The sequence below is a fragment of the Macrobrachium nipponense genome, chromosome 20, assembly GCF_015104395.2.
Source record: "Macrobrachium nipponense isolate FS-2020 chromosome 20, ASM1510439v2, whole genome shotgun sequence".
Lineage (NCBI taxonomy): Eukaryota > Metazoa > Arthropoda > Malacostraca > Decapoda > Palaemonidae > Macrobrachium > Macrobrachium nipponense.
This window is the reverse complement of record NC_061089.1, coordinates 51,044,762-51,056,654: the sequence shown is the minus strand read 5'-3', so window position 1 is coordinate 51,056,654 and position 11,893 is coordinate 51,044,762. Positions and strand designations below refer to the sequence as shown.

The 11,893-nt window shown below is 46.2% G+C and overlaps 1 pseudogene; it reads right to left on the bottom strand.

Moving 5' to 3' along the window:
* Positions 1-10,605: 10,605 nt before the first annotated feature.
* LOC135220187 (uncharacterized) lies at positions 10,606-11,861 on the bottom strand (annotated as a pseudogene).
* Positions 11,862-11,893: the final 32 nt, after the last annotated feature.

Below are 11,893 nucleotides of genomic sequence, written 5' to 3'. Positions count from 1 at the left end.
GGGGGAATGTTCTGAGTCTCTCTCACGACATCTTTTTGTAAATTTGCTCGTTTTTTGTTTGTTCTTGTCTTTTACAATAATATGTCAATTGTAAAATGACAATTTGTCGAAAATTGCATTTTTCCTAACTATACAAACCCCTGAGGTCCTTTTAAACGAATAGGAAAGTAGCTAGCGGCAGCTGGAACGGTCGTAAGCTTCGAACAAGGGGAGGAACGGTAGTTAACTGCTTGTCCGACAGTCGCGCGCCGCGCGACTGGGAGGTAAACAAATCACTTTTGCTTTTGGCCCATGCAAATACGCAGAGTGAGGGGTGGCATGAGGAGGGAGTATATGTAAAGGACCTCAGGTTCGTATAGTTAGGAAAATGCAATTTTCGACAAATTGTCATTTGTTCCGATACGTAATACAAACCATCGGTCCTTTAACAATAGGAAGACTCACTTCTTGGTGGGAGGAATCTGAGTCTTTTGATGAACAGACTGGTGTTCGTCCATCCCTGGAATGCCTCCCTGGTCGTAAGAGCGAGGGAGGGATCCAAGCCTCTGTCCGATTGATCGGGGTGTGCACCGCAGGATCAATGGTCAGACCTCTGGGCCGAGTACTAAGAGAGAGGCAAGCGTATCTCTTCGTACCAGCAAGCAAGAACTTGTTCCTGTTTGCAAGAGGCAAACATAAAGTATGGGTTGTCTCAAGCTGGCATCCACTTCCTCCCCCCCCCCTTGTTGGAGGAAGTGGTGGATATACGCTCCTATCCCTAGTGAAAGGGATAGGATGGGGCTCTGTTGAGTAGCTCACCTGCATCTTGTCCTTATCCAGCAGGGTGACGACCGTGTCCCTCTACCCACAGGTAGAGGGGAAGAAAAAGATGGGAAGAGGAGCCAGTCACACTCTCATTCACCATCCATTCTTACGGTCACACCAGGACTCGATGCTGTTCAGCCTGCGAGGGTCGGGGTTGGGGTTCGCTACACAACGTGTTGAGCAGCCACCACGGGTGTCCAAGGAAAAAGGATCCAAGGACCTGTGGGCAATATCCCGAAGGTAGAGGAAGGGCATGTGGTCTGGTTGGACCAGACCCCTGCCTTCAGTACCTGCGCCAAGGAGAAGTTCTTGTGGACAAGGCAGCATCTCCTTCGCATCGAAGGCGGTGAAGTCCATTAGGGAGGGATTGTGAACGACTCGAACCAATCGTCAGGGACCGAAGGGTGTTCTGAGTCTTCGCTACGAAGTTCGGTACGAAATCGAGCGTCACGGATCCCCATCCCCTGGGGTGCCTGACTTCGCAGGAGAAGTCATGCAGTTCCTCAGAGGAAAAGCAAAAAGGAATAGTCGCATGACCTATCCCTCTTCTCTACTTCGGTGATGTCCAGTACCCATACTGGTCTGTCCGTTAGCAACGAAGTCTTTCGCATCCTCCTATCCCCATGCAGCGAAGTTCTCGGTAGTGGATAGGACACCGACACTCCATGGTGGGTGTCAATGGTATGGGTACTGTGACAAGCTATTAAAACGAAGTAATGGTTGCTGTGTAACAACCGAAACTAAGTCACAGCGTAATTCGTAACTGACTCGGGCGCTCTGACAGCTGCCGACTGACTGCGTTTCGGTAGGAGGCAAGTTGTCAAAGCATCCGAGTAAGTCACGTGACCTTCGCCTTTAAAGGGGTTATGCCGAGAGACCAAACAAATGATGTATTTGTTTGTCACCAATGCCGGACAGCGAGGTGATGATTCTCTTAGGCATGTACCCAACAGGCGAAAGTCAATTGCCTTCTAGAGACCGAGTCCCTGAAGGTAAAACATCTCACGTTTGTTGAATCTCAGCTAAGGAGAAACAACACTATGTACCGTTGAAGACGAAGGTAGATATTGAATGCAACCTACGTCTTCACATATGAATCGAGAGAAGGATCTCAAGATTCATAACCTGTGCTTACAAATGACTGAAAACGCTACCCGCTATTTCATTGCTGTCCGGTGAGAAGTCGTAGTTGCAATGAAAGCGGGCGTTCTTCGGTAATGAAAACACAGGTGAAAGCCGCCTGAAGAACTGCTTTCTCATGGCTGAACATTTGGAGGTAGAGCTGTCAGGTCGGAGAGTAGGCGATGTCTTCTGACACATCTTGTAATTCGGGTTGAACAATGAACAATTGTACACCTACGAATACGAGATATTTTGAAGACAAACTCAGATGTCTGCAAAATCATTCGCATTATCGCAGTGCGATGCAGCGGGAGACTTGTTACAGACTTGTTTACCGTGCGGTAAACAGAAAGATGAAAGAGTCTAAGAGATATCTCTGTTGAAAATTCTCGCAATGTCGAAGGCGATGGAATCTAGCGTCACCGCAGTAGATGGTCCTTCATTATTGCGAGAATCCCCGTTAATCAGAGACCTACGTCCATGATTGTTAAGGCAGATGATACGGTTTCGGTAGTCAATCAAGCAGGGGAGAGAGAGACATACATGACCGTGAATCTCGGAGGCCCAGCTGATACTGAGCTGCTATCAAGCAGTTCAATACGCAGTGGTTGAGCCTGCTGACTCGTCATCCTGAGTTGCCAGGTAATCCATTATTCCACGAAGGAATGCGTTCGGCTAGAACTACCGAGCATAAAAGATATGCTCGGGCAATTATATTTAGGCGAAACGAATTTCGGTAAATATAAAAGTTGAAATGGTGTTGTCGTGCAAAACATAAGTATATAAAATTGAAACTGAAAACTCCTGGGAGGTTGCAGGCAACCCCGAGTTGCAGTTCAATTAGAATACTTCTCGTCTAAGTCGCAATCCGTAGAATAACTAGGATATGCGCCTACCCCTCGGACAATTCAACTGCTTAGCAGAATCAGGTCGCGAGGTTAATATACGTAGTATATTTGTAGGATTCTGAACAACGATCTCCATCCTAAATTCTTTCCTTCAAGAAAACAAAATAAGGATTGGAGATCGACCACCTTCGTTCTCTATCAAAGAGAGTGAAGGAGAAGTCTTCCTCGAAGGAAAGCTTCAATGGTGAACAGAATACTAAGACGATAGTTCAAGCCAAACTGGATATTCCCGTCCGATCTCCTCTATTCCAGGTTGGTCGCCTACTGTGAGATAGTTTCTTTCAGCAGCAGTCTTCTTCACAATGCTAGAAATTCCAGAAATTCGAGCATAGGCGAGGTTTCCCGATTATCGTGTAACATATCGGGGATTCTCGTCTCGCTCACTTTGGACCGTGGTCTCGCGTAAGTGTTTGAAGATCGTAAAAAAACTCGAACACTCTGAATGCGCTAGAAATTCCGTAGAATTCTAAGCAGTCTGCGAAACCCCCACCGAATTCGTCAAACGATATCGGCTGGTGGTCCTCTCGATTCCCGTAGAAATCGAATCGAGAATGGAGCAGGATTCCTCCTCAACGACCGGGGCTTACGTCAGGTAGGACCCACGAAGGTCCCCCCGGTAGCGCAGTCCCGAACGTGGGATCCTACAAAGAAATCTCTGTAGGATCCTTCCCCTTTCCCTCGTAGCCGTAAGGAGAGAGGGAATGGGGAAGGAATTGGATACTCGCTCGCCTTCCCAGTGGAACTAGCAGTTGGAGAAGAGTAGGAGCAGCCATCGCCTTGCGGCGATGGCCTCTCAGAGTCTGGGAAAACGTATCGTCAGGAGGAAACGTTTTCCCCGCGGAGGGTTACGAACTCTCACTGTAGGTAAGGGTCTGCCGCCACTGTGAACGTCGTCTGGGTGGGGCTGATCGACACCTGACAGGAGAGAGCCGATACCGTCCTCCGACTCATTCCAGTCCTCGTCGAGGTCGAAACCTCTCAGGAGGACCGAAGGAGTATTTAAATACGGTGTCCGAAGACACGTAGAAAACGCCGCTGTCGCAGTAGAGGAGGTGGAAGTAGCTTGATCGACCGGCCAGAACTGCGAGAGCCTTCTTGTCCGGAGACGAGAGACACTGGTTCGAGACAGAATCGGCAAGCTCCGATCGCGGCAGACCCACCGTCGGTTTGGGTTCCCTCTCGGGCCCCAAAACGACTCGAGCAGAGACGTGGGCTCTGCTGGTGGGAGCGGCAATCCTTCCGCAGGGTCATTATGCTGACGAATCAGCTTAATGACTTCTGCAATTCCTCTGTATCTCGGGAGTAACCGCGTCTTGCGGAGTAGGACCGTCCAGTCCCTCCAACAAGAACAGATCCCTAGATACTCCTCCTTCAGAAGGAGGAAGAGCGGCAGACCCCTGACGGTCGCCTCCAGCTAATTGCGCGTATGTCCTGGTCGGTCCTAGAACCGTGCCTGGTCCATACGGCGTCATAGCGGGGTCGCGAGCGGCGCACCTCTCGCGATCACTCATAGGTACCTCGCTCCTCCCGGCGTAGCCCGAGGAGGTTGAGGTACAGGAGAGGCAGACCTGACGCTCCCCCCTAGCTCGCTGGCAGGACCAGCGTGCTTGGAGGGCTGCTGCTGATCGTCAACCCGCGGTGGCGATCGGAGCAGCATGCCTAGCCTTGCCGCTCGCCTGAGGCGAGAGGCTTGGCTGAGAACGTCGACGCTGATCTCTAGCGTCAGGCGAGCGGTTGCTGGTTACCGTCTCCGCCCGGTCCCGATGGGAGCGGCGTCAGGTGACCTGCTAGGCTCGCTGTCACGGTGAGACCGGCGAGCGTCCTCTCGGCGCGTCGAGCCGCTGGTACCGACGGCCGCGGGGACCCCTTCCTCGCCTCAACCCGTTATGGGAGAGGCAGACCTGACGCTCCCCCCTCGCTCGCTGGCAGGACCAGCGTGCGTGGAGGGCTGCTGCTGATCGTCAACCCGCGGTGACGGTCGAGCAGCAGGCCTAGCCTTACCGCTCGCCTGGGGCGATTGGCTCGGCTGAGAACGTCGAGACCGATCTCTAGCGTCAGGCGAGCTGCCGCTGGTCACCGTCTCCGCCCGGTCCCATCGGGAGCGGCGGACGGGTGACCTGCTAGGCTCTGTGTCGCGTCGAGACCGGCCAGCGTCCTCTCGGCGCGTCGAAGTCGCTGGTACCAGCCGTGGCTGGTACCGGCAGGCGCCGGGGGCGGGGACTCTTCCTCGCCTCAAACCGTGGCTGATCAGCGACCGTCACGTTAGCCGAGCAGCCAGTTGATCGCTGCGAGAGCGTCCACTGGCCTGGCGAGAGTCGTGTGCACGACTCTCGCCAGTCTTCTGCTCCGCGCCGCTGTCTTGACGGCGAGCGAGCTCGGGCGTCAAAACTTTGGCTGGACGGTCTTCTTGGAAGAGCGTCCACTCGGTGCTTCTCGCGAACGAGAAGCGGCCGAGACGGAACCTGGTTTAGCGGCAGACCCGTCTAGCACCAGGTGAGACGCACCAGCCGAGGCTGGTGCCCTCTGGTCCCCGTCGACTTCTTCTTTGCAGAAGAAGCGACGGGCCCCGTTCCCGAAGGAACAGGAGGACCAGCAGAAGAGCTCCCCAGCTCGCCTGAGCGAGCCGGGCCCTTAGAAGATCCCGAAGGAGTCTTCTTAGGGGGAAGGAGGCAACCTTCTTCTTCTTCGGCTGTTTGGCCTTAGAAGTCGAAGGGGAAGGAGAGGCAGCGGACGACGAAGAAGACGACGACGACACTTCTTCCTCTTCCTCTTCTTCTTCGCCAGGCTCCGCAGGACAGACGTCAGGTCTTCCATCCAGGAGGGAGCCGGGGCAGTTGCCGAAGCAACAGGGCCCGACTGCACCTGTCCGGAAAGACCTGAGACTGTGACAGCATCACCAACAGCAGGAACAACAGGAACAGGTCCAGGAACAGCAGGAACATCTGAAAGTGAATGAGCAGCAGGCACCTGATCTGAAAGGGAATGAGCGGCTGGGACAGCAACAGGTATGGCAGGCACGGCAGGTACCACAGGAGAGACAGGCGTCCTGTCGGCAACTACCGTCATCCTCGGCACTGGCGGCAGGTCCAGGGGGGTACTCTTTGGGCAGCGGCAGTCCGGGGTCGGCAATACAAAGAACCCAGGTGGCGGTGGCACCGTCCTGATTGGCACGGCAGGAATTGGTTCTGGATTGCAGCCGTGGGTGTTACCGACATGACATGTGGTGTGTACACCAGTGCGGTGACATCTCATATGCTGGTGTCGAGATTGTGGTTGTTGTAGTGGGTTACCGTATCATGAGTGACCACTGCCGACCCCGCCAACCGCTGAATCAACCCCTGCAGTCCCAGCGACTCCCACACCTGTCCCAGGTCGTCCTCGTTGATGGCAAACCTGCGGAAGCAACAGTCGGGTTAATTAGAGGGGCTTCCTCGCGCCTGGGGGGAGAGAACCCCACCCAGAGCGGACGGAAGACCCCGAGTACAACTGGACGTCCGTTACCAAAGGAGTCACTGGACTTCCGATGACTTCTTGTGTCCCTCGTACAGCACCCACTGCGCCTCTGACGAATGCATACACGTTACACAGGGCTCGTTGCGGGTAGACACTCTCGCCCCGCCCCCACAACGAGTACAAACCTCGTGAGGATTTACATCTACATCCAAGGTCGTCTCCCACGGATGTAGCACCTGCGGTAACATAGATAGATTATAAGAGGGTTCCCTCACGCACGGGGGGAAGACATGCCCCACCCCGAACGCAAGGAAGACCCCAAATACAAAATACAATGAAGAAGCTGAGCGGGGGGCAGGAAGGAAAGACGAAGAATCGGCTACCAACTTCCTGGCAGACCTTCGCTCCCTTTTCACCCCCGCACAGCAGTGAAAAGTAATATGAAAATGAAACAGAATACTGCCCTTGCGATTCACTTCATAGAACTTAAAGGAGAGAGATCAATTCCGGGTAAGAACGGAAACTTGATCAATAATATGATGCTATCATAAAATATAATGAAAATGAAACAGAATACTGCACTTGCGATTTCATTTCACATAAAAAATCGTAAGATCAATTCCCGGGTAAGAACGAAAATTGATCCAGATTAAATTCATGCAATCAATAAATGAAAATGAAAAGAATATTGCAATTGCGAATCCACTTTCATTGCATTCATTCAAAATTAAAAGTTCGTGCCGAGCGCAATCACACTCTCGGTAACGAACGCACAGGGCAAAAATATAATTGAAAAAAAGTACTTACATTTTTCAATTACACCCTTTCGCCCCAAATACATGACTCGGCGCAGAGCGCGCCCCCCGCCCTCGGCACCGAGACATAATTCAAGGGTTCATAATTAAGTAATGAAAATGAAAACAGTGTACTTACAGTTTCATTTTCAAGTCAAACAAACCATTAGTAGAAAACACAATATAAACAAAGCATACGACGATGAAGCGGGCAGAGAGCGATGACGAACACGTCCTTCACACCCGCGGCCGAAAGCAAAAGTGATTTGTTTACCCTCCCAGTCGCGCGGCGCGCGACTGTCGGACAAGCAGTTAACTACCGTTCTCCCCTTGTTCGAAGCTTACGACCGTTCCAGCTGCCGCTAGCTACTTCCTATTGTTAAAGGACCGATGGTTTGTATTACGTATCGGAACAATGTAATTTTACAAATAAAATTGCAAAGAAATATTAGAAAAACATAAGAGTAAAAAAAAAAATTACTGAATCTTTTGTTCTCGGTAAATTTACATACTAAATATTTTTAGACAGAATTTGTTACTGCTTTTATTTCTTATCTGTTTTGATATTTTTTGAGCAGTAACAATAATTGTACAAATAAAATAAATTTATTTATTAGAAAAGAGATATAAGTTTGGTAAAATTTACAATTGTCTTGTAAAGAGGGCCCACTAGGGTTTGTAAATATAGTCATTTTCAATTTTCTCGTGGAAGCTGGGGGAAATTTTTAGAATTTTTTTTTTTCTTCACCATTTACATTTGCATATCTTCCTCATTTAATTGATGTGTGTGTGTTTTTTTTTTTAAATTGGCAGACCACAAAGTTTACCTGGCCTGAGGAGCTGCATATCGATATATTTACCCATCCAAAAGGGTTAAGTTATTCATGGAAGAGAACATAACAAATTTTTTAATTAATTTGTATTTTTCATAGCTAACAAGCCTGTGGTCTTAACTTGTGAATAATTTTTCCAGCACCAGCTGGAAATCTGGTAAAAATAAAAACAAACAAGGAATTGGTGGCAATGAGGCAGGCTGACAAGCCTAGATGGCAACTCAACCTCCTTCAAAGCAGGTAACTTGATTGAGGGGTGGCTAGAGGTGGGCCCTATAAGTTAAGACCACAGGTTTGTTAGCTATGAAAAATAAAATTGATTATACATTTTGTCATTTGTTCATACGTGGAACAAACCAGGGTCTTAATGTAGGAGGAAGTTAAAGAACTATATGCAGATAACAAACCTTCGTAGTCACAATAGTAGTTTGCTATCAGTCCTCTCCCCTTGCTAGAGAAAGGAGGGACTTGCTTTTGCAAAAGTTTTAATATTCATATAGGAATAAGCAAAACTCAAGCAAAAAGGCTGCAGTCTCACTTGTATCAAACTGATCCAGCACATGATGGAATGACTTCTCACTGCCTGCCAGGTTAGAGAAGAAGAGAAAGGAAGAGGAAAGAGATCAGTCATCTCATTCATTCTCACTTTCATGCAACATCTTAGGTAAGATACAAACTGTCCCACTAGGGGAACTGGATGAGTTACACAACCTGTTAAGCAGCCAACACCAGACCCAAGGGAAAAAAAAAAAATTGTCCAAGGACCTCTGGGTAACGTTCCGCAGATAGAAAGAAATGAAGATGGTCCGACAAAAGCCAAGTACCAGCCTTCATACTCCTTTTTTATGATTTATGATTTTTTCGGAAGAGTTACCGCGCCGACGTAAGAAAAAGTTTTTTTTGTTTTTTCATAAATTCACCATAAATCGAAATATTTTACTACTAAAGACTTCCAATTTATTGCAAAATGAAGGTAAATGATTGAATATTGCTAGAATATAAGAGTTTTAGCTTACAATTGCATTTTTTGACCATTTCAGTAGAGTCAAATTTGACCCAAGGTTGAAATTTTGGCACTTATCGTTATTTATATAAAAATATTTCAAAACTGATGAAAGCTACAACCATGAGTTGTTTTAAGTTGTATTTTACATGAAATTGTGCACATTTTGATATATAATACTCCATGTAACGGCTAATATAAAATGGTGCTAAAATTATGTCAAAGTGACGAAATAATTTCTGAGATGTGTCGCTGATGTTTTTTAGTGCGATAAGAGAGAAATTCGCATTGCTTCGGCGACCTTGGGTAACGATTGTAAACAAAAACAACGCCTTTTGATCCATGAGCTCTCAGCATCCCCGAAGGCGCGTGATTCAAAAGTTTTTGCCTGGTGGTTAGGCCTATAAGTATTTTTCTGCGAATTAAAAAAAAAAATTTATATCGACGTACCATACATCCAATCGGCACCCAACAGACAATTTATTTCAACGTATAATACGTCCAGTCGGCGTTTAAGGGTTAATAGGCAAAAGTTATGGTAGTAAAGATATAACTGATCCTTACCAAAAAAACAATCTGTACAAGAATGAAGAACTTAAATAAAAATCTAAAACAGCCTACCTAATTATTACAAAATGACAAATTTTCTAAGGCAATTTGTATTTTTCATAGCTACAAGCCTTCGGTGTTAACAATAGGATAATTTCTAATTTTTCGCCTAGCTGGTATCTGGTTAAATCGCAGATGAAAGCAAGGAATCTTGTGATATCTGGCAATGTGTGTGAATATCGGGTGAAAAGTGGTCAAGGACCACGCATCCATGCCACAGCGTTCAGTCTTTTTCTTAACCGCCTGGGCGGGAGTTGTGGTTAACCTCTCTCGGCCTTTACACAGTTCATTGCCTGATTTCACTTGTGTTTCTGTGTGTGTGTGTGCTTTTATTATGGCTTCTTCAGCTCCTTCTCAGCCTCGACAACGTGTGTGCCCAGGTACTCTGTTTCCCGTGTTCTTGTTTTTGGCTTCTTCAGCGACAGATCCTAACAGAACTTGTAGTAGGTGTTGTTCTAACGTTTAGACCATAACGAATCCCTGCACGGAATGCCATGCGTGGCCTAGAGAGCAGTGGAAGTTAATTTATAGTAAGAGGGAATACTTTGAGTGATAACTAGACAACTCATTTGCTAGTTAGCAAAAAAAACTTTTCATACATGTACTTGCTTTAGTGCAGAAATCACTTTTACCACTTGCTCAAAAAAGAAAATTTAAATTTGGGTAGAGTGATGAATTAACAAATAAATAATTTAAAAATGGTTACAACAATGTTAAGTACTACTAACGCAATCTACTAAATCTGTACAGCACGCACTCTATTAAACTTATCAAGTATGAAGTAGGTTACCAACACAGATACCACCCACCATCATACTTGTCTATTAAACAGGGAGACTGGTGATATTTGAGACCATGAAGGTGGGTACATAACTGGTGGGTTGTGGTGAAATTACCTTAATTTTCCGAAAAAATCATGAGGCATATTAAAATAATGGATGATCCTTTGAAGATTTTTGGTATTTCTAACTACAGCATGAGCAAACATGATGACCTGTAATATGCTTAACTAATCATCAACAGTGAAATTCAAGAGAATCCAAGGATACAAAAATAAATAAGTGTATTGAAATACAGTAAACTTTATAGATTTATTAAGAATATATAATCCATTTATGTAAAATGTAAAATTTAAACTATACAGACCTGTGTATAAAATACAAGTTACCTGACAAATTAAACACTGGTCAAGGAACACCTTTAGTCATTCATTAACAAATTTGCACATTTCAGTGTAAAGTATATACTTAAATAACACCAGTCACATCATTCAGTAACAAATGCACTTGCTCTCAACTTTGCTATCTTGTTCTTGCTCATCACTTTTCCTTTCTTCTCTGCAAGAGCAACTTTCTTGGACACAGATCGTGCCAAGCGCTTCTTCTTTCTCTTTTGTTAAAGCGATGTGGATCTACAAGGCGTTGTTGTTGTCGTGAGCCTTTCGTTCAAATTTCTCTTCTTTCGAGAGATTTAACTTGAGCTGCAGTAAAGTGACGTGTGTAAAGTTCCACACCAATGTGATCTTTAACTAAATTTGCTACATCTTGAGTGCACTGAGCAAGCTTTTCTGAAGCTCTATCATCTGAAAAGTTGCCCTAGCAAGTGTTTAATGATATAAGAAAGAAGGTCTGGAAACACAAGTTTTTCCTCCCCACAACAACAACAATTACTCCTGCTATCAAGTTCAACAGAGCTTCACGCACAACAGTGTAAGTTTTGCCACTTAGCTGAAGCTCTTTGTAAGCTATATTTCCAACATGACGGATGACCCAAAGAGCACTGGTAACAACAGGATCATCTTTATTTTCCTCAATATTTTCTCTAACATCCTGAGTGTTCTCTATTCTGTTTTCTAAATCTTCTTCATTCCCACACCCGTCAGCAACTTTAGGTCTTAAAAGCAACACCCGACAAGAATTTCGTACCAATAAATCAGATTTCTTACAACAGCCAATGACAACTGCATCATTGCAGCTAAATCTGTTCCTGCCTGAGTTTGTAGAACTTCACATAAATCAAGCACAAGTGAACGTGCTTTATCTATAGTGGAGCACACAACTGGAATTTTTGAACCATCCACTGGATGAGCAGCCAATAACTGTCCGATCAGACTTACTGAACTCAAACGTATTTGAATATGTGGATAGAATAATAAAGACTGAATATATGTCCACATGCTGTCATCAATATTTTCACTCCATTCAAAGTTTGTTAAATACAATGATACAAGTTTGGTCAACACTTCCAGCAACATCACCAATGCATTGTCAACCTCTTGAAATTGACTGACTGCAGGTCCATCACTAGAATCATTCTGGAGAGTACTTCCCTTCATCTGAGCACTGAATCTTGATGGATTTACAAGTG